At 45.8% G+C, this 18905-nt stretch overlaps 1 long non-coding RNA gene and 1 pseudogene across 5 annotated transcripts in view; one reads left to right on the forward strand and one right to left on the reverse strand.

Moving 5' to 3' along the window:
* Nucleotides 1-18390, forward strand: part of LOC118657717 — a 67735-nt gene extending 49345 nt beyond the window's left edge. For 2 of the 5 annotated variants that reach the window (XR_004968104.1, XR_004968101.1), the window contains 2 exons: nt 17875-17928; nt 18126-18388. This is a non-coding gene — a long non-coding RNA (uncharacterized LOC118657717). Of the gene's footprint in view, nt 1-17874; nt 17929-18125 lie in introns of all 5 variants that reach the window. The other 3 variants (XR_004968103.1, XR_004968098.1, XR_004968102.1) reach the window with 3 other exon arrangements.
* LOC118659506 lies at nt 12167-12311 on the reverse strand (annotated as a pseudogene).
* Nucleotides 18391-18905: the final 515 nt, after the last annotated feature.

Consider the following 18905-nt stretch of genomic DNA (forward strand, 5'->3'; position numbering starts at 1 on the left):
ACGGTCCTTCCTCTGGTACCACCTCCCTTAGCACAAACCACTCCAGAGCTCCAGGCCCAGAGGCAGGCATCTCCTTTAAGTTCTAAATCAGGGGCACAAAAGGCCTAGAATTCTTGTCCTTGGAATTCTGTGTGTGTATTTGTGTGTGAGAGTTTGTACGCATGCATTTGTGTGAATGCACATGCGTTTGCACACATGCACAAGTGCATGGGCATTTATGAAAGGTAAACATAGAGTGAGGATAAAACAATGCAATATCTTAATCAGTCCTTGTGCCACGTGCATCTCACAGATAAGGACTCTGCAATTCAGGTAGATGGAGCAACGTGTACAAGGTTAAGCCCTGGTAAGGAGCAGTGATCATTTTAGAATCCAGATCTCTCATCCCCAAAGCTCATTCCAACTTCCTCAGACTTAGCCACAACCACACAAACATAAAGACCTTAAATTTCATGCAATCCTTCCCAGATTTTTAACTGTTAGTTATTTTGAAACTTATGGGGAAAATGGCAAATTGCCTGATTATTTTTTCTTCCTTTTCATCCTGCTTCAGAAGGATGGATGCTTTGGTGGAGAAACAACCTTATAAGGTCCTGGGATGGCGGGAATATAAAAACCGTGAAATGCTAGGATCTCGGGAGAATTTAGGGACCACGTAGGCTGTGTGATTTTTTCCCCCTTTCAATAAGCCTAGTTATTTGATTTTAAGCAACAGAAACCCAGTGTGTGCCAATGAGGAATTTATTGAGAGGATCTGGAGTAAGTTACAGATTCCAAAGCAAGTTGACATACCAGACCTTAGAAAGAACAGGTCTGGGCCTCAGAGGAGCCAAACTCTGGGGCCCAGGCTTCTCCGTCTTTTCTTGGGGATTCATGTGCTCTGCTTTTGCTGTGTTCTTGAATCCCAGGCTTTACTTTCCCAGGGAATCTGATCGCCCTGACATGGTTAGGGGACCTTGACTGACACCCCCATTGAAACCAGGCAAAGCTGGGGTGGAGTGGTTGTGTTTGCCCAAATTGCCCAGCAAATCTGCCCAGGAATTATAACCCAGACCTTCAAACTCCAGTCCTCCGCGCTGGGTATTATGATTACTGTGCCTTCCATTCTAAGCTGCATCAAACGAGAAGCCACATTACATAGCTGACTGGGGGTATTTTTAGGTGCTGAGCACTTTTCAAGGGTTTTTAAAAACAACTATATCCAAACAGTCAAGAAGAAAAATTGCAAACATTGTGGGCAGTGATTATCATTCATCAGCGGAGAGCAGACATCCTACAAAACTGTTGTGTGTAACTGATCTGCTGCCTGATTAGAATTGAATGAAACCGGGAAGCCTTTGCCGTCGGTTCCCAAACTTGGCTCCATGTCAGAGTCAACTGTGGATTCCGATAAGTGCTGGCTGTGGCGCTGTTTGACCTGGGTTGGGTCCCAGCTTTGTCTCTACCCAACTGTGTGGCCACATAGAGGATGCTTAAGCTCTCCAAGCCTCAGTTTCCTCATCTGTAAAACAGTGACATCTTACTTTTAACTTCATAAGGTTGTTGGGAAGAATAAACAGATTCCTTTGTGGACAGTGGTCATCGCCACGGCCTGACACCTGAGAAGTGCTCAGAAATGTTAGTGGCGCAGGCAACTGGATTCCTCTTCCTTTAGCCTGGCTCGTTAGGCTGCGCAAAACCCTTTCACACACACACCTCATCAATCTCCAGCAGCTCAATAAGATGCACTGGAAAAGCCAGGCTCCTGTCAGACTGCAAAACAGGTGATTTCATGAAAGCAGAATTTCAGAAGTAAATTGGAATTGATCTACTCTTAGAAATGAAAAGTGTTTGATCCGGAAGGCTATTATCTTTAAATCGAACAGTTCTTTCAAGAGCCGCAGAAGAGACTGTCAAAGGCAGGGCAAGTTGCTCTCCCCTTTGAGGGTGATCACTCTCTTCTGGTGGGAAGATAGTAGTCACCAGCGGTCCCACGATCCACTCACTCATCTTTGTGAAGTAAGAGGCTGCAGAGTGGAAGGCCAAGAGCCAGAGCAAAGAACTGGTTAGTTGCCTCTTCTTCCTTTCTGATCGCTAGAAGCCACCTCCTCCTGGTATCAGGGCAAGAAGGATGGACAGGCAGGTGGAGGGCAAGAAAGGCTGTGGCTGGCACCTGTACCCACAGAGCAATTCCCTGCCAGCACTTGGGGAGACCTGGGAGCTGACGTCAAACTCCCTGTGATGACAGGAGGGATCTGCTTCCAAGAAAACAGGCTATGATGAGTAAGAAGGCAGAGCTCTGGTCAAATCTGCGCGCAGACGGAACAGTGAGTCATGCCGGGGTTTGTGAGAAAGGTGACAATTGGTGAGCAGGCGTTCATCTCGCCCAGGTTTTCCTGCAGCTAGGGAAAGCTAGATTCACATACAAGATTCATTTCTTCTCTGATCTTCGGTAGCTGCTAAGAGTGATTTTGGATTACCCGTTTGTTTTTCCTCCTTAGAGAAGAGAAGCGAGATAAAATTGCAAATTCTATTAAAATGTCTTTTTCAAATGCCCTCTCTGGTTTTGCTATATGTTTTTAGGTTGTGTAATAGACTTGAACTTGTGAGGCCATTACAACAGAATTGGGAGGGGAAGCCTTAGGTAAGGCCTGGAAAGGGTCCTGTGTCATCCTATGTAGTTAAGTTAAACACCCAAGGGAAATATTACCAGTTGATTGTCTACAAACTAAAAAGGGAAGGGAATGGACAACAATGGGTTTCAAGAAACCTAGATCTTAGGGTTTTTAGCTTCTTCTGGTTCCCTATGGCTGTCTAACCTGATTTTCCTGCCCCTTTGCAGAGAAGGAGCACAAAACACCACCAGCCATTTAATTCTGCTCGCAGATTCTAGGGGTCAGGACATCAGAAGAGGCTTGTTCCCACTTCACAATGTCATCAGGGGGACACCGGAAGACTTGACGTGACTCAGAAGCTGGGGGCGGGAGTTATCTCAAGGCTTGCTCACTCCTGGGTCTGGAGGTTAACGCTTGCTGCCCACTGGGACCTCTGTGGGGTGGGAACAGTTCACATGGTCTTTCCATGTGGTTTTCCTGCTTCCTCGCAGCTTGATGACTGGGTTGCCAGAGGACCAGGCAGAAGTTGCAAACCTATGATGACCTAGCCTAGGAAGTCGCATGGAGTCCCTTCTCATCACAGTCCTGCCCAGCTTCAAGGGGAGGAAACATGGGCCCCCATCTCTCCTTGGAGGACTAGCAACTTCACATTGAAAGAGAAGCATATGGGATGGGACACGCGCTATGGCCATCTTTGGAAAATATACTGAGCTGTACTTTTGATACCATCCATCAATTTCCAGAGCGTAAAACCCTTCCATGAGTTCTGATGGCATATTTGATGAAGTTCAATATCCTCAGATGGCCCGGCATGGTCTGACTCCAGCCCCTCTGTCTGCCCTCACCTCCTACGCTGTCTCATTTGCTCTGTGAGCTCCAGCCACACCAGCCTCCTTTCTGTTCTCCAACATGTCAACATCTTTCTCGCCTGGGAGCCTTCAAGCACACTGTTTCCTCTGCCTGGAATACTCTTCCCCTCTTTATTACATTTCTCCCAAAGGGAGGGAGCAGAGCAGGGTAACTTTCTGTTTTCAACTTCTTGGCCTTGTTTCTGCAAGCTGTCAGAGCCGCATGGTGCAAATGAGCAACCAAGCATGTCTGCCTTTCATTGCTCACAGCCTCCACCTGGAGCCGCTGACCCTGACAGTGGGGAACGGGAATGTCAGCACTCCAAATACCGCCAGCTCCTTTTCACCCTTCCTGTGTCTCTGCAGCAGGATGAGGGGAATGGGTCAGGTTCTCGCAGCCTTGGTGTCACCAGACGCTGGCTGTCCGCTTCTGACATGGGAGATGGCATGTCCCACAGGCAGGGATTTTTGTTTTTGTTTTGGATGGGCCACTGGAACCCACCCCTGCAAGTGACTGCCCCATTCTAGCAGGGACGAAGTGGCATACTACATGACAGTGAAGCCTTCAGCGGAATTCTCAGTTATCTCTTAGGAACACGTGGGGCCAGAGAGCAGGCCACTCACTTTACACAGGTTGAAGGGAATTGCTCTGGGGTCCCTGGTGCCAGCCACAGCCTTTCTTGCCCACCACCTACCTGCCTGTCCATCCTTCTTGCCCCGATACCATGAGGAGGAGGCTTCTAGTGATCAGAAAGGAAGAAGAGGCAACTAACTAGTTCTCTGGTTCTTGGCCTTCCACTCTGCACTATGCTAAATATCCAAACCCTTTCCTTAAGCAGCAATGTCAATACTGACAATACTATCTTCTCAAAAGAAACACTTTCTTGTAATCCAGAAAAGGAGCCATGGCAAATGTATTCTGTAAAGGGCCAGGCAGCATATATTTTGGGCTTTGCAGGACATAGAGTCCGGGTCACAACCACTCAGTTCTGCTGCTGTTGCAAGAAGGGAGCCATAGGCAATAGGAAATGGGTGCGACCCTGTTGCATTGACATGTTACATACAAACATTGAAATGTACATTTCAGATTATTTTTCTATGTTATGAACGAGTCTTTGGTGAAAACCAATCTTATCTCATGAGCTGTCCAAAAGCCGGCAGCAGGGCCAGATGTGGTTCATTGGCTCTAGCAATTTAACTCCCTACTTTGGAATACTCAGTTCCCTCTAAGCTACAGTTTAAATCATCAGGTCAAATAAGCTTCCAGGGACAACTGGTCAGATGGCAGTGTTTTTTCAGTATCTACACCGTGGCACCACTCCTCTCTGCTTTAACTAGTACACATTCTTTACATCTCAATGTGGTGGTTCTATTTTTAATTTTTGAAGGCACCTCCGGACTGCTTTCCATAAGGTCAGTACCAGTTTTCATTCCCACCAACAGTGAAGAGGGGTTCCTTTTCCACGACAGCCTCACCAACACTTGTTATTTCTGTCTTTTTGATAACAGCCATCCTAGCAGGTGTGAGGCGATAGCTCATTGCGATTTGGATTTGCATTTCCATGATGATTAGTGATGCTGAGCACCTGTTCCTGTACCTGTTGGCCATCTGTCTGTCTTCTTTGGAGACATGTTTACTCAAGACCTCCGTCCATTTTTATTTATTTATTTATTTATTTATTTATTTATTTATTTTTTTAATATATTTTATTGATTTTTTACAGAGAGGAAGGGAGAGAGATAGAGAGTTAGAAACATCGATCAGCTGCCTCCTGCACATCTCCCACTGGGGACGTGCCCACAACCAAGGTACATGCCCCCGACTGGAATCGAACTTGGGACCCTTCAGTCCGCAGGTCGACGCTCCATCCACTGAGCCAAACCGGTTTCGGCATCCATCCATTTTTAAATCATATTATTTGTTCTTTTGCTATTGAGTTGTTTGAGTTCTTTATATATCTTAGACATTAATGCCTTATCAGATATATGGTTTACAAATATTTTCTCATGTTCCATAGGTTGTTTTTAATTTTGTTGATGGTTTTCTTTGTTGATCTTGACATAGTACCACTCTTGCTGCTTTTGCTGTCTGTGCTTTTGGTGTCAAATCCAAAAATCACTGCCAAGAATTTACTGTTTTCTTCTAGGAGTTTAATGGTTTCAGGTCTTTAATCCTTTTTCAGTTGCTTTTTGTGTAGGGTATAAAATAGTGGTCCAGTTTTATTCTTTTGCATGTGACTACTTTCTAGCCTTAAAAAAAGGAAACCTGGCCATTTGCAACACCATGGATGGACCTGGAGCACATTATGCTAAGTGAAATAAAGCAAACACAGAAAGACAGACACTGTATAACCTCATTTACATGTGCAATCTAAAGGAATCAAACTCAAATAAGCAGAGAGTAGCATGGTGATTGCCAGGGTGGGGGATGGGAGGAGCAACAGGGAAGGGAGGAGATGGTCAAAGTTTCAGTTATGCCAGATAAATAAGTTCTGGAGATCTACTATGTACCATAGTGCCTCTAGCTAACAATACTGTACGGTATACTTAGAATTTTCTAAGAGAGTAGATATTATGCTAAGTGTTCTTACCACTCACATAAAAAAGAATAATAAGACAGGAGAAAGCTTTGGGAGATAATGGATATGTCTATGGTTTTGATGGTGGTAATGGTTTCATGAGTATATACTTATCATCAAACTCATATACATTAAATACATATACACCACTTTTTTACATGTTAACCATACCTTACTAAAGTGGGTTAGTAAATCTCTGTGAATTTCAGTTCTTAGAAAAAAGCCTTTCAAGGAACTGAATTGGAGTTAAATTATGTTTTTGCATAGGTTCCTGTTATTCTTGGCATTTATAAATTGTATTTATATCTTTATTTGTATAATCACGTGATTACATCTGCCTCTCCTCCAAGACTGTAGTGTGAGGAGGATAGAAAACAGGTCCATTTTGCATCCATTGTATCCTAAGCTGTAATGCCGAACACACAGCAGGGACCCCATAGCTATTTGTTGAATGAATAGAATCTAGTTTTTTTAAAAAATACATTTTTATTGATTTCAGAGAGGAATGGAGAGAGAGAGAGAGAGAGAATTAATGATGAGAGAGAATCATTGATCAGCTGCCTCCTGCATACCCCCAACTGGGAATCTAACCTGCATCCCGGGCATGTACCCTTGACTGGAATTGAACCTGGGACCTTTCAGTCTGCAGTCCGACACTCTATCCACTGAGCCAAACCAGCTAGGGCTAGAATCTAGTTTCTTGTCTGATTCTGAAGAGAAGCAGAATCTCTAAAAGAATGGCATTTGAAAAGTCAGACCAATTATGGAGTCTCAAAATGAAGGCAGCTAGAACTGAGCTCAGAACTCAAGCGTAGAGAAGAATGTGAGTTGCAACAGACATCACCTTCCACATTCTGCAAGCTTGGCCTCTATTAATTAGGTTATTTTTGCTCATAGTTCTCCATACTGCACACTACTTACTGTAATTGTAATTATGCATTTATTTGTGTGATCATTTGATTATTGTATGTCTTTCCTCCATGACTGCAGAGATTATGGACATTTTTTCTTAAAATTGTCAAAATATAAGACTTTTAAGGCAAACAGAACTAGGAAGTTGCATGAAAAAGGATAAATGAACTGGAAAATGAGTCAATTAGGCATATGTATTTGGAACACAGTGTTGGGTCAACCTTCTTTTTCAGCTCTTAATGTTGTCTAGTTCTTGCATTGTCAAGTTCACATAACTGTCTGATGCTCTGACACGAGTTTAGAATATGTCTAACATATTGTTTGAGGATAATGCCTGGGAATGCCTGAGAATGTATTTGTTCATTCAGCAAATATTGAGAAGTGCAAGATTACAAAAATACGGTCCTTACCTTACAGATACGTAATGTGGAATATGCATACCACTTCCCTTTTCCATCCCTACCCCATCATTGGTTTGTTCTTTTTTTTTTTCTTTATTGATTAAGGTATTACATATGTGTCCTTATCCCCCCATTCCACCTTCTACCCAAGGTTTGTTCTTGATTCTGCATTCAGTTTAGCTCAAATCCAAGGAGCCCATAACAAATCAAGGAATATACACTGGTTTCTGGACCTCTGTCTGTGCCTGAGATGCTCCCATTAGCGAGGGGGACTGTCAGTGTCTTGGATCCTCCACAGCCTGAGCATCCCCTTTCTCTGTATCTGTGTGGAATGAGGCCCCAACAATGAGACTTGGCTCCAGCTCTGTACAGGGACTCTCCTGCCAGTGAAGGAAGGAAGTATGAAGGGCACTAGATTTGGTTTCATCCTGGATCAGCCACAAACTCATTACATGGCCTTAGACAAACTCCTTTTCTTCCTCTGGACCTTGATTTCCTAAAAGAAAATGAAAAAAAAATTGAATAGAAATTGGATAAGGTCTTTTTCAGGGCTCACTTTCTAACTTTCTACCCATCACTGTATGACTATCACTGAGAAACCACAAAAAACAAACAAACAAAAAAACCCAAAAATTCATGGTTTTTAGTTTTATAACAATCTTGTTTTGTTAAACATTATTTTTTTAATATTTCTAAAATAGCAAGTTCAACCCTTTATTAGGTCTCTGGCAGAAAACAGATGAAGGTTAACAAGCTCTAAAGTGTGAAATGGCAATGAAGTTCATCAGCAAAGGGAAGGTTTCACTCTGATTTTGAAGATCCTTTGTGGGGCGGGGGGGGGGGGGGGGGGGGGTTAGGGCGGCTTCTGTTTGGATAAGCCTGGATCAAGTAACAGGCAGCAGGAGGGGGCTTGGAGAGTTCAGAACAGTTAACATTTATTGAGCACCTGTTAGGTGTCAGGCACTGTCCTAATTGCTTTGCATATATTATCCCATTTAATCCTCTCTGCTACAGAATGTCATTCAAACAGAAAATTAAAAGAGTTCTTTTCTAACAGGGCCAGCAAGGAGCAGGATGCTTAGCATCAGGAGGAACGTGCTAAGGGAGCAATTAGGAGTGCATTGCATTGAGTTTGTGGCTCTGCGGGTGTTTATTTTATTCACCAAAGGCTTTCTAGAAGTCTTTTTGGTCGTGGGAAGAGCCACTAGGTATCCCATGTCACTGCAGCTTAAATCCCATGTTTAATTATAAAAGACAATGGAGAAGAATGAGGTGGGCCTACTAAAGAGGAAAAGACTTGAACAAGTAGGTGGAGAGGGTTATGTGTTTGGTCTAGATTTGTTTACCCAGAGGGTGTTCATGCAGTTAGAAGTGGGTGAGTAGTTCGAAAAGGTGACATGAAGAAAATTAGTAGGAGGACGTGATTGTATGATAAAATCACTGTTTGTTTGCAGGGGACTCAGAAGCCAAATTATGTGTGGTTGGAAGTAACAGCTATAAACAACTACTGGAAGTGCTAACAGGCAACAGGGGAAGTTAGGATGTAGGGCTCACCATACAGAAAGGATAAGGGAGGCTCAGGGATGTGTGCAGGAGGGAAGCACGTGGTAGAGGGAAGGACTGAGGAGGGAGAAGGGAGAGAGGGAGAGAGCCTGATGATCCAACTCTCTCTTCAGTTGACCTACTTAGGTCTCTCAGTTTCCTCAAAATCAATATTTCTCACCTTTTTGAAAAAACAAATTCAACCCCACAGTATTCTAAATATTGACTTTATTATAAAACAATGTGCATTTAAATTTGTTTTATTCTATTACAGAATTTTATAAAAATTGCCCCAGTATTTCCCAGCTCATTAAAAAAAAAAAAAATAACCCAATTGTTTAGACCTGAGACCTGGAAATCATCCTTGATTCTGTCCCTGACCTCCTGTATTCATAAAATAAAATTTGTTGAGCTTCCTCCATGAGCACATTCTGTTTCCCATTCATGGGAGCTCACCCCATTCTGGTGTAGGAAGTCAGACAATGAACAAAATAAAAAATGAAATGATACAACACGATAAAGATGGAAAGCGCCAAGAAGAGCAATATGGCAGAAAGGGTTGTAAGGATTGCTCATGAGGGGGCATGCAATTTTAAAGTACATGGTCACAGGGGGCTTTGTTGAGGATCATCTGAGCAAAGATGTTGAAAGAGTTGGACATTTGAGAAAGAGCTGAGGGGCTGAACCATGAGGACATCCAAACATCCTGGGGAAATGTTTTTGGCAGCGGGAACAGAGGAACAGGACTTGTACATTCAAGGAACAGTAAGGCAGTACACCTGACTCCCCCTGCCTGAGGCTCTTTGTATCTACCTGGAACAGTCCCCCCAGCCCCACCCCTCACCCCTGCTCTTCATAGACCAGTCCCTTCATGTCCCCAGGTTTCTCTCATTTGAGATGCTTCCTCCTGATTTTAGGGGGGTACAAACATTCAATCCATAATAATATACATATGAATTGTATTATTAGGATAGAGGAAGTAAGCTTTGTAAGTAATAACGATCATATAAGCTGTTTTCAACATTCTCTTAAAGGATATAAAGGGCAGCAGGTACAATATTAATACTTGAAGAGGTGACATTCTTTTACCTTATAAAATGATATTTTTAGTGTATTCATTTCTCTGTAATTATTTTGGTTCCCATGGGAACCTAGACATAGATTTTTCCTATTTCCCCCACCCCTTTGGGCTTCCACAAAGAAAAATGGACCACAAGGGAGTCTTCAAGAACTGCTTCAAGACTCGTTGTTCATCAGGTGGATGAGAATGATGAACACTTGCTGGGATAGCTCAGTGCCAAATGCTGTGCTTGGTATTGTGGGAAAAGAGGGGAACAAGCTATAATGCTTACCAGGGAGGGCCACCAAAACTAATTCTTTTCATTTTGTCACATGCTCATTAATAGAATTTGCAGAATTTAAGTCTCTATAGATATAGAATCCTAAGATGTGAGAAACAGAAGGAAATTGGGGTCTAAGTGTAATGCTCTTGCTTTATGGGTCAGAAATCTGGGATGCTTGGAAGGGAGGCCAAAGTAGCTTCCCAGGGCCAGGAACCATGATAAGTGAGGCCATATGTTCTCTTCATTGAGGCTCAGAATTTAATTTCTTCCTATTGAATTCTCATCTCAGAAGAGTCCATTGTGTCACAGTGGGATCACAATGCTACCTTAACTATTCTTCTCATGAAGCCGGAACACGCACGAGTTTTCCCTTCTATTTTTATGTTTGGATATGGTAATACCATTTTTTTAAAAACTGCCTTCCGTGTTGACATTTTCATTGAGTCTTTCCTCCAACTACCCAAAATAATGCAATGCATAACATGGAGCAAAATGTGTAGAATCATCCAAATGCTTATTCTTGGTTATGAACTGCCAGATTAAAGACTTGCCTTGAGCAGGAAGAGAGTGTAGAACAAATGATAGAAATAATGAGGTGCCTGGCACTGAGCCTAGAGGTTTGTATGCAAAGACACACTGAAGCCGTTCAGCACTCCCGTGCATGAGCTACCTCACAGGTTTCCACCTCACAGGTGAGCAGAGGTTCTGAGAGGCTGGGCTTCAGGATAGAGTTTAGAGCCAGCATCCAAGTCCAGCTATGGGAGAATTAAAGTTTGAGCTCCTGATCTCTTCATTTGACTCATCAAAAGACAATAAATTGATTCAAAGGTGTAGTCATTTTACATCCTCGGTTCCACAGCCTGTGTGTCACAGATGGGATGTATGAGGGAGCAGTTTCCACTGTGTTTAGAGCCCTGAGAAGGATTTAATTTCACTGGATTCTGTGCTACGGGCTGTGAGAAGTCTCATTAGACAGCCTGGCTGAGGCAGATCAACCCTAGTGCCTTTGGTGACAGTTTCAATATCTTATTAATTCCTGTCCTGCAACTCTATCTACTGATTCCTCTCTTTCCTCTAGCCTGTGTCTGCTCAGAATATTTTTGGATTCTTCAGCCATCAGCTAAGTCAATCCTTCCTTAGCAGGATTGGTCATACACACATAAGTGCGCACACACACACACACACACACCATAATTTGCCTCTTTTGGTTTACAATTCATTGTCAGCATTTTTCTGATTTTAATACTGACCCAAAACTATCTTTACATTCTTTTAATGATTATTACAACTCTGCTTGTCTGTTAACTTTTTATTTTTTGTTAATCCTTGCCCGAAGGTATTTTTTTCCATTGATTTTTAGAGAGAATGGAATGGAGGGGGAAGAGAGAGAAACATCGATGTGAGAGAGACACATCAATTGGTTGCCTCCTACACTTGCCCCAACTGGGACCGGGGATTGAACCTGCAACCCAGGTATATGCCTTTGACCAGGAATCTAACCTGAGACCCTTCGGTTTGTGGGCAGACATTCTAACCACTGAGCCAAACCTGCCAGGGTTGTCTGTTAACTTGTAATCATTGGTATAGATAAATAGGACTACAGCCACTGTGAAGTAGCTGGGTTTTAATCAACAACACAAGCATAGTGCTTTTTTTTTTTTTTTTTGTCAATCCAGGAAGAGATTCAATAGCGGTAGCAACTGTTCACTCAAGGTAATGCATTTTCCTATGACTCCTTTGTGGATACAACGCCTTCGCCCAACAGGTGGCTCTCTAGGGAAGATTTCAGGCTTGGTGGTGGCCATCCATACTCCTAGCATTAACAATGCAAATGACTCTTTTATGTCTATTTCTAGGCCAATCTCTCACTCAAAGTCTTTTTCTTTAATAAAAATTTTGAATTTTATTCTTCATCATTACACTGTGTGGTGCCAGTTTGTTTGTTTTTTATGTGCCTTGGGCATGAAACAGCTCTGGCCACCGACACAGGCATCAAGCTAGGATGAACTAACAACCGTACATCTGCTTTGCCCCTGATGGGTATAAGAGCAACACCACCAATCAGGTGTCTCCTTGCCCATTGCTAGGGGTTGTGTGACGCCAGTTTTAAATGCAAAGCATTGAGCTCACATGAGGTCTCACCAAGATCTCCGATTGTGTGTTTCGTAGTTTGTACATGCAAATGCATTTTGTTCTCACCAGAACAGTGACAAGACCGAAAGATAGATAGTAGGACAGTTGTTGTAACTGTGGTAAAATACAAGTAACAAAATTTACAGTGTAACCATTTCTAAGGGTACAGTGCATTCTCACAAAAGTTCAAATTGCCGTGCAATCATCACCACCGTCCACTTCCAGAACCTTTGCATCTTCCCAAATGGAAACTGTCCCATAAAACACTGCTTCCCCCTCCCTTCCCCCAGCCCCTGGCATCCAGCATTCTCTGCCTCTCTCTGTGACCTTGACCTCTCCAGGTGCCTCAGACACAGGGAATCCTGCAGTCTGTGTCCTTTTGTGACTGGCTTATCTCATTGAGCACATCCTCAAGGCTCCTCCAGGTTGTAGCAGGTGTCAGAATCTCCCTCCTTTCTAAGGCTGAGTAATATTCCTTCCTATAGCTAGACCTCCATTGCTTAGCCACCATAGGTCCATGGACACCTGCATGGCCCCCACCTTTGGGCCATTGTGAATAGTGCTGCTGTGAACACAGGTGTGCAGGTAACTGAGGTTCTGCTTTCGGTCCTTTTGAGTAGATACCCAGAAGTGGGATCGCTGGACTCACCCAGAGACACAGAGATGGAAAGAAACAGATAGAGACAGACAGACAGGAAGAGAGAGAGATGAAATAGATAGATTGATGGAGAGAGCCAGAGAGAGAGAGACAGGGAGAGACTGACAGAAGGTTGCTGAGCTGGTCTGAGAGATGGAGGGAGGGCCCCTGCTTGCTCTGGGCTGCAGGCACTGAACCAGCATGCCTTGCTCCAAATCCAGTTAGGCAGCCTGGCTGGAAGGTGCTGGGATTTCCAGCTTCCTCACTGGCTGGTCAAACTATATAAAAGCCTCCGCAGGCCCCCGGGGGTTAGGGGGTGGGGTTCCCAACTCGAATATATCATGTGGTGACAAGTCGTTTGGCCCAAAGAAAGCAGCCAGCTAGTTCTCACATCAGCACCATGTTGTCCAGTGTGAACTATCTTGTGGTTGAGGTTGGTTTGGGTGGTTTTTAGGGGAAGTGTAAGTGGCTCTGGCTCAAGAGATGTGCTCAGGCCTCTGTGGGCGTATGGGCCTGTGCATCTGGACACGTGTGGTGTGAATGTGTGTGCGCGTTGCTGTTTGTGGCTCAGAATGAAGGACAGGTTTTGACTCCACAACCCTCACCAACATGGGCACTGACAGGTCCCATTTGTATAGCAGTGCCTTCCTGTCTTCTCCATGTTGATGCCCTCATCTGCACACCCCAACCCCAGGGGATGAGACAGTTTTATAGAGGAAAAAACAGCAGCTTACAGAGGTCCCTCCACGGCACAAGCTGGGACATGGTAGCCAGGACTTGTACTCAGCCTCTAGGAGCAGAGCCCTCTGCTCTTTCCTCTACATGCTGCAGGGACATCCTGCCAGGCACTCCCCTCAGAAATAAGAGGGTACAAATCTGGAATCCAAAGTCTTATCTGAGACCTGGCGGGGGAGAAACAAAAACAAAAAAACACCTCCACAAATACTGCTGTGCCTACTGCCACCTAGTGGCAGCATACAATAATTGCAGGGAAACTTTACACCCAAATGGGCACAGGCCTGCAGGTATGGAGATGACCCCTGAGCAGACTTCAAATCCGATGAGGCAGAAGGTACTGGAGGCCAGGCTGAAGTGGAGGTGGCAGGAAGGGAGTGGGCTTTGCTCCGTGCCCAGCCATGTGCCAGGTGCTCACTGTCCAGATCCTCTCTAATCCTGCACAAAATGAGGCCTTGAAGCTGGAGAGAGGGAGTGAGGAAGGAGGGGCCAGCTGGTGTGTATTTTTGGATTGCTTCTCAGAGATCTCCTCCTCCTCCTCCTCTGACACCATGACAACCAGGCTGCAGTTGGGGGAGCTGCCTGTGAGCTGGGCTGGGTTGAGGGGGTGGTGGGCTGAGGGTAGGGACCTCTGCTCTCCCTCTCGGAGCCTCAGTTTTGGCATCTAGAATATGGGCACGACAACCCAGTTGCTGGCTCCTGTCAACCCAGGTGTTCCAGGAAGCAGAGGCCCAGGCTGGACTCATTAGGGGGAAGGCCTGGGAGGTAAGGGCAGGACTGGGGAGTGCCCTGCATCATCCTGCAGCAAGGCCGCCAGGAGTTCCCGAGCCACGTAGCCTGCACTTCCCACCAAGCAGCCTGACCTGGTGTGCCCACTGCACTGTCACTGCCAAGTAGCCCCCCAGAGAAGCATGAGACAGGGCCGAGGCAGACACAGGGATGGATCTCCCTGTGAGCCCTGCAGCGAGAGGTCTAAGGGATCTCCCCTGCTGGGGAACAGGGCTCAGCAATTCCCAGAACCCGGTCAAAGCCCCAAAAGGAGGGGCAAGGAACGGTCTATTTCCTGGGGCTGCTGCTCCGATGACCACAGACTGGCCTAAACAAACAGAACATGTGCTCTCCCCGTTCTGGGGCCAGAATCTGAAATCAGGGTGTCTGGGGCTGTGCTCCCTCCCAGGGCTCTAGGAGAGGGTCCTTCCTGCCTCTTCAGCTTCTGGGGGCTCCTGGCCACATCCCTTCAATCTTCACATGGCCCCACCCCCTTGTTCAGGTGCCTTTGCTCCTGTGTTCATGTGGCCCCGCCCCCCTAAGACCTTGCATGGTCTCTGTTTCCAGGTGCCACCTCCCTGGTTGGCTGGCTGCCCTCTGCTCTCACACCTGTCAACAGTCCCTCTGCCAAAGTCCTTCCAGAAAATCGTTTGCGCGTGCCATCTCTCTCCTGCTGGGACTGTGACAGCTGGGATTGAAAAGGAGATAAGAGAGCAGTGGCCTGTCCAGAGTCCATGCAAGGGGTCCACAGGGGCCTGTGCAGTCCCTGGAAGCCTGGGAGAGGGAAGGGTGGTGAGGCGGGGATGCTGATTAGGGAGCAGAATGCCCTCAGGGCAAGTGGGGCACACACACAATCACCCCACATTCCTGCGAGGAGCAGCTGTGGCCCATTGTACAGGTGAAGCTACTGCAGCACAGAGAGGGTGAGCGACTTCCTCAAGGGCACACAGTGGTAAAAGGGCAGAGCTAAAAATGGAACCCTGGGCTGCCCACAGCCTGTGTCTCCTTTACCTGTGACCTCTGGGTAAGTGGCCCCTCACCCTGTGGCCATTTACTCTGATGGGCTTCACCCTTCCCCCCACCGCCCTCCTGTACCCCTAGTGGACAGGGGTCTTGTCATTGCACCAGTGCCTCTGGGCAGCTGCTCTCCTTGTCCTGCGGTCCCTCCCAGCTGGTAATCTTGGCGGAGTCCCGCTGCGTGGGGGCGAGGGCCTTGTGCAAAGAATGCCCAGCCTCCCTTCACCCCACCGCCTGTCTCACTTAATGCTTAACCTTTAAGTGCTTTGGAGACATTGTCTTTGAGCCAAAGCAATTGGACTCACTGGTGTCTAGAACTGTGCTGTCCAACATGGTGGGCAGGTGGTTACTGGGCCTGTGAAATGCAGCCCGTCTGAACTGAGATGATTGGTGAGTGGAACACACATGCAACTTCAGAGACTGGGCACAAGAAAAAGAGTGCAAAGTATCTCATTAATGATGTGTATACAGATGACATGCTGGCATGACATGTATGTATGCAATTAAATAAAACACAATTAAGACGAATTTCACCTGTTTCTTTGTAAAATGTGGCTATTAGAAAATTTCAAATGACACACTAGTATGTGGCTTGTATATTTCTATTGGACAGTGTTGTACTAAAACATCAAAGCTAGGAGCGACTTCTGATCCCAGCTCTCCTTTCATGAGTGAAGAGTGACAGCGGTTAGTCATTCTTGAGTAAGTTTTGCAGGCCTACAAACTGTGCCTTAGCACTGACAAGTGATCTCATTGCCTCTTGTGAGGCAGGGACAATGGTTATGCCCATTTTAGAGATGAGGCCTCCTGAGGGGAAGCAGCTTGTCCAGTGCTACGTAGCCTGTAACGCGGGTGCTCTGCGTAGCTTCAACTCCTGTGGGTATTGGAACGCACAAATACTTCCCAAAACATAGATGCCCTGGGCGTCTCCTAGGCTTTCTCTCACTGAATCCATTCTCGGTAGCCACTGTACAATGGATTCCCTTCTCAACTATCTTCGCCCCCAACTGTGATCTCATTTTCTCTTTGAAAAGAACGTATTCCCAAAGTAAAGGAAAAAATCATTCCCTTGGAGTAGGGACTTTTACGATTACTGCAAAATCGATTTTCTTAACTACCAAAGGCGAAGGCGAGTGGCAAAATGTCAAGCGGAATGACGGAAGGCGAGTTTCGCTTCTGCCCGCAGTGGCATCTTGTCATGGCAACACGAGCACGCGCCCACCCACACGCGCGTTCCCACACAGAGCAAATCCCTCTTCCCGGACTCTGCGGTTGCAGTGCGGTGACATCTCAGACCTGGTCTCCAAAGTTCATTGAAAGGTGACGGCAACACGTGGGCAGAAACTGTAGGGTTGGTGTATGTCCTTTTAAAGGACAACATTGGGAACCAGCATGCCAACTCAGCAGGTTTCTCCTGCAGCTGAGAGTGGATTGTTTCGCCGCAGGGGAGTGTCAGACAATCCTGCCGGTTGGTACTGAGAGGACGTGTTGTACAAAAAGGACGTCGCACTTAGTTCATTTCCGGAGAGGTACCCGAGAACTGAGAGCAGATGAGGGAAAGGCAGCTCATTCTTCCCATCTCGTGCTAACCCTCCGACATAGGCACTGAGTGGAACAGAGAACAAAACTGCCCCTAAGTATTTCAATTGCTTCTCTATCTCTCTGTGTTTTGACAAGCGTATAAAATTGAATTTGTGTCCGTTACATAAACACACATTACCTCCCAGCCCCTCTGGTAAATTATGTGGGCTTCTTATGGGCCTGTCATGCATGAAGGTGCTCCAGGAAGGTGCTTCCGCGTCAGTAGGGTGTGCAGCATGTGTCTCTGATGGGCTTGCAAACTCATGAGTCTATTCACTACTCTCAGAAGAGTGTAGTGTCCCAGATGCTGGCCCAGGTACTGAGGGGTCAGAGATGAATTAAGAGACCATCTCCATCCTTCAGCCGCTCAGAAATATTAAAGGGTTTGTTCATTTTTAAAAACAAATTGCTCTAAGCATTATGGGTATTGTCCCTAAGGGGTCGCTGTCTAGCTTACATTTTATGTTATTGCCACTATTATCATTATTATTAGGAGGAGGAGGAGGCAGAGAGGAAGGATGTTTGAGCGTCAGAGAAGGCACGGCACACGCATTGTGGGGACTCCTGTGGAAAAGAGTTAGAGACCCGAATGGCAAACGGTTGCTTTTTGCGTTTGAAAGCATTTCTGTTTTAAACTGCGTGGAACGAGTGCAGGCCAGAGGACTCACCTGTTAATGAACTAGTGTCACTCTTATATCGGAATCCTGCTCTTTGAGTAGTTTTGCTGTGTAAATTTCCAGAAGTTTAAAAACGTCGATCTTGTCCAATTTTCTCATTTCTTTAGGTTATCAAATGAAGCTTAGAAGGAGGGCTATCAAGTTTCCGGTTTATTCCCCAGGTAATTGTTTACCTTAAAAAAATTTTTGGCTTCATTCTCCCATTAAGATCTTTATATTTTCCTTTGTTTCTAAAAGCACATTGGCTGACTCGTTTCAAAGGCGCCTCTGTGTTCTCAGTCTGGAGTTTATTATGTTTGCTGGTGCCGACATGAGAGGATCTACATCAACTTTGTACCTTCTGTTTTCTCTCCTCAAGGTACTTTATGGCCCAGACTGCCTTCTGGATCAGGAAGATACTGGAAGCTGTAAAACGCACAAAGCCAGGCTTTGTTGTCGCGTGAGCGTGTCCAAGGACCCTGGCCCTGAGTGTTGCCACCACGTGGCCCTGTCACGTGCTCCTCTGTTTTCCCCACTCCTCTTTCCGGGTCCATCCCTGGAGAGAGGATGGAAGAAGCCGGAGTGAAACCTGGCCGCCTGGGCCAGCTGCCCATGCACGGAGGTGAGAGGCCGTGCTTCTCTGGGCCTGTCTGGAGTGTGTGGGACTCACTCTCTGCTTTAGCGGGTTTGTCTCAGGCCACACCTGTTGCTGTGCGCCTTGAGGGCTTGGCCCTGGGCATGACCGTGAGGACAGCCCAGTTCGCCTTTGGGGCCAGGCTGCTCCATTTCCCAGGGCTCTGAGCTGGGTGTGGTCACGTCACAGTCTTTTGTCTCCTCCACACAGCTGGTACTCCCGAATAGCTGTTTTATCCATGCCCAGGACTCCTTTTCATTCAAAAATATCTTTAAAACATTTGGAAGAAGGCATATTGCTTCTTTCTGATTACCAAGTAAGACATACTCAATGTAGAATATTTGAGAAACACTGGCGCGTGTAAGTAAAAACAAAACAAGTATGATCTATGATTGTGTCACCCAGAGACAACCACCGCTAATGTTTTGTGGAATTCCACATAGAGTTTTAATCCTGTGCCACAGGCATTTCTGCTCTAGAGATGCTCGGAAATGTGCTGGCAGGCCTTCTGCTTTCTCTCTTTAT

The sequence above is a fragment of the Myotis myotis genome, unplaced genomic scaffold, assembly GCF_014108235.1.
Source record: "Myotis myotis isolate mMyoMyo1 unplaced genomic scaffold, mMyoMyo1.p scaffold_m19_p_6, whole genome shotgun sequence".
NCBI lineage: Eukaryota > Metazoa > Chordata > Mammalia > Chiroptera > Vespertilionidae > Myotis > Myotis myotis.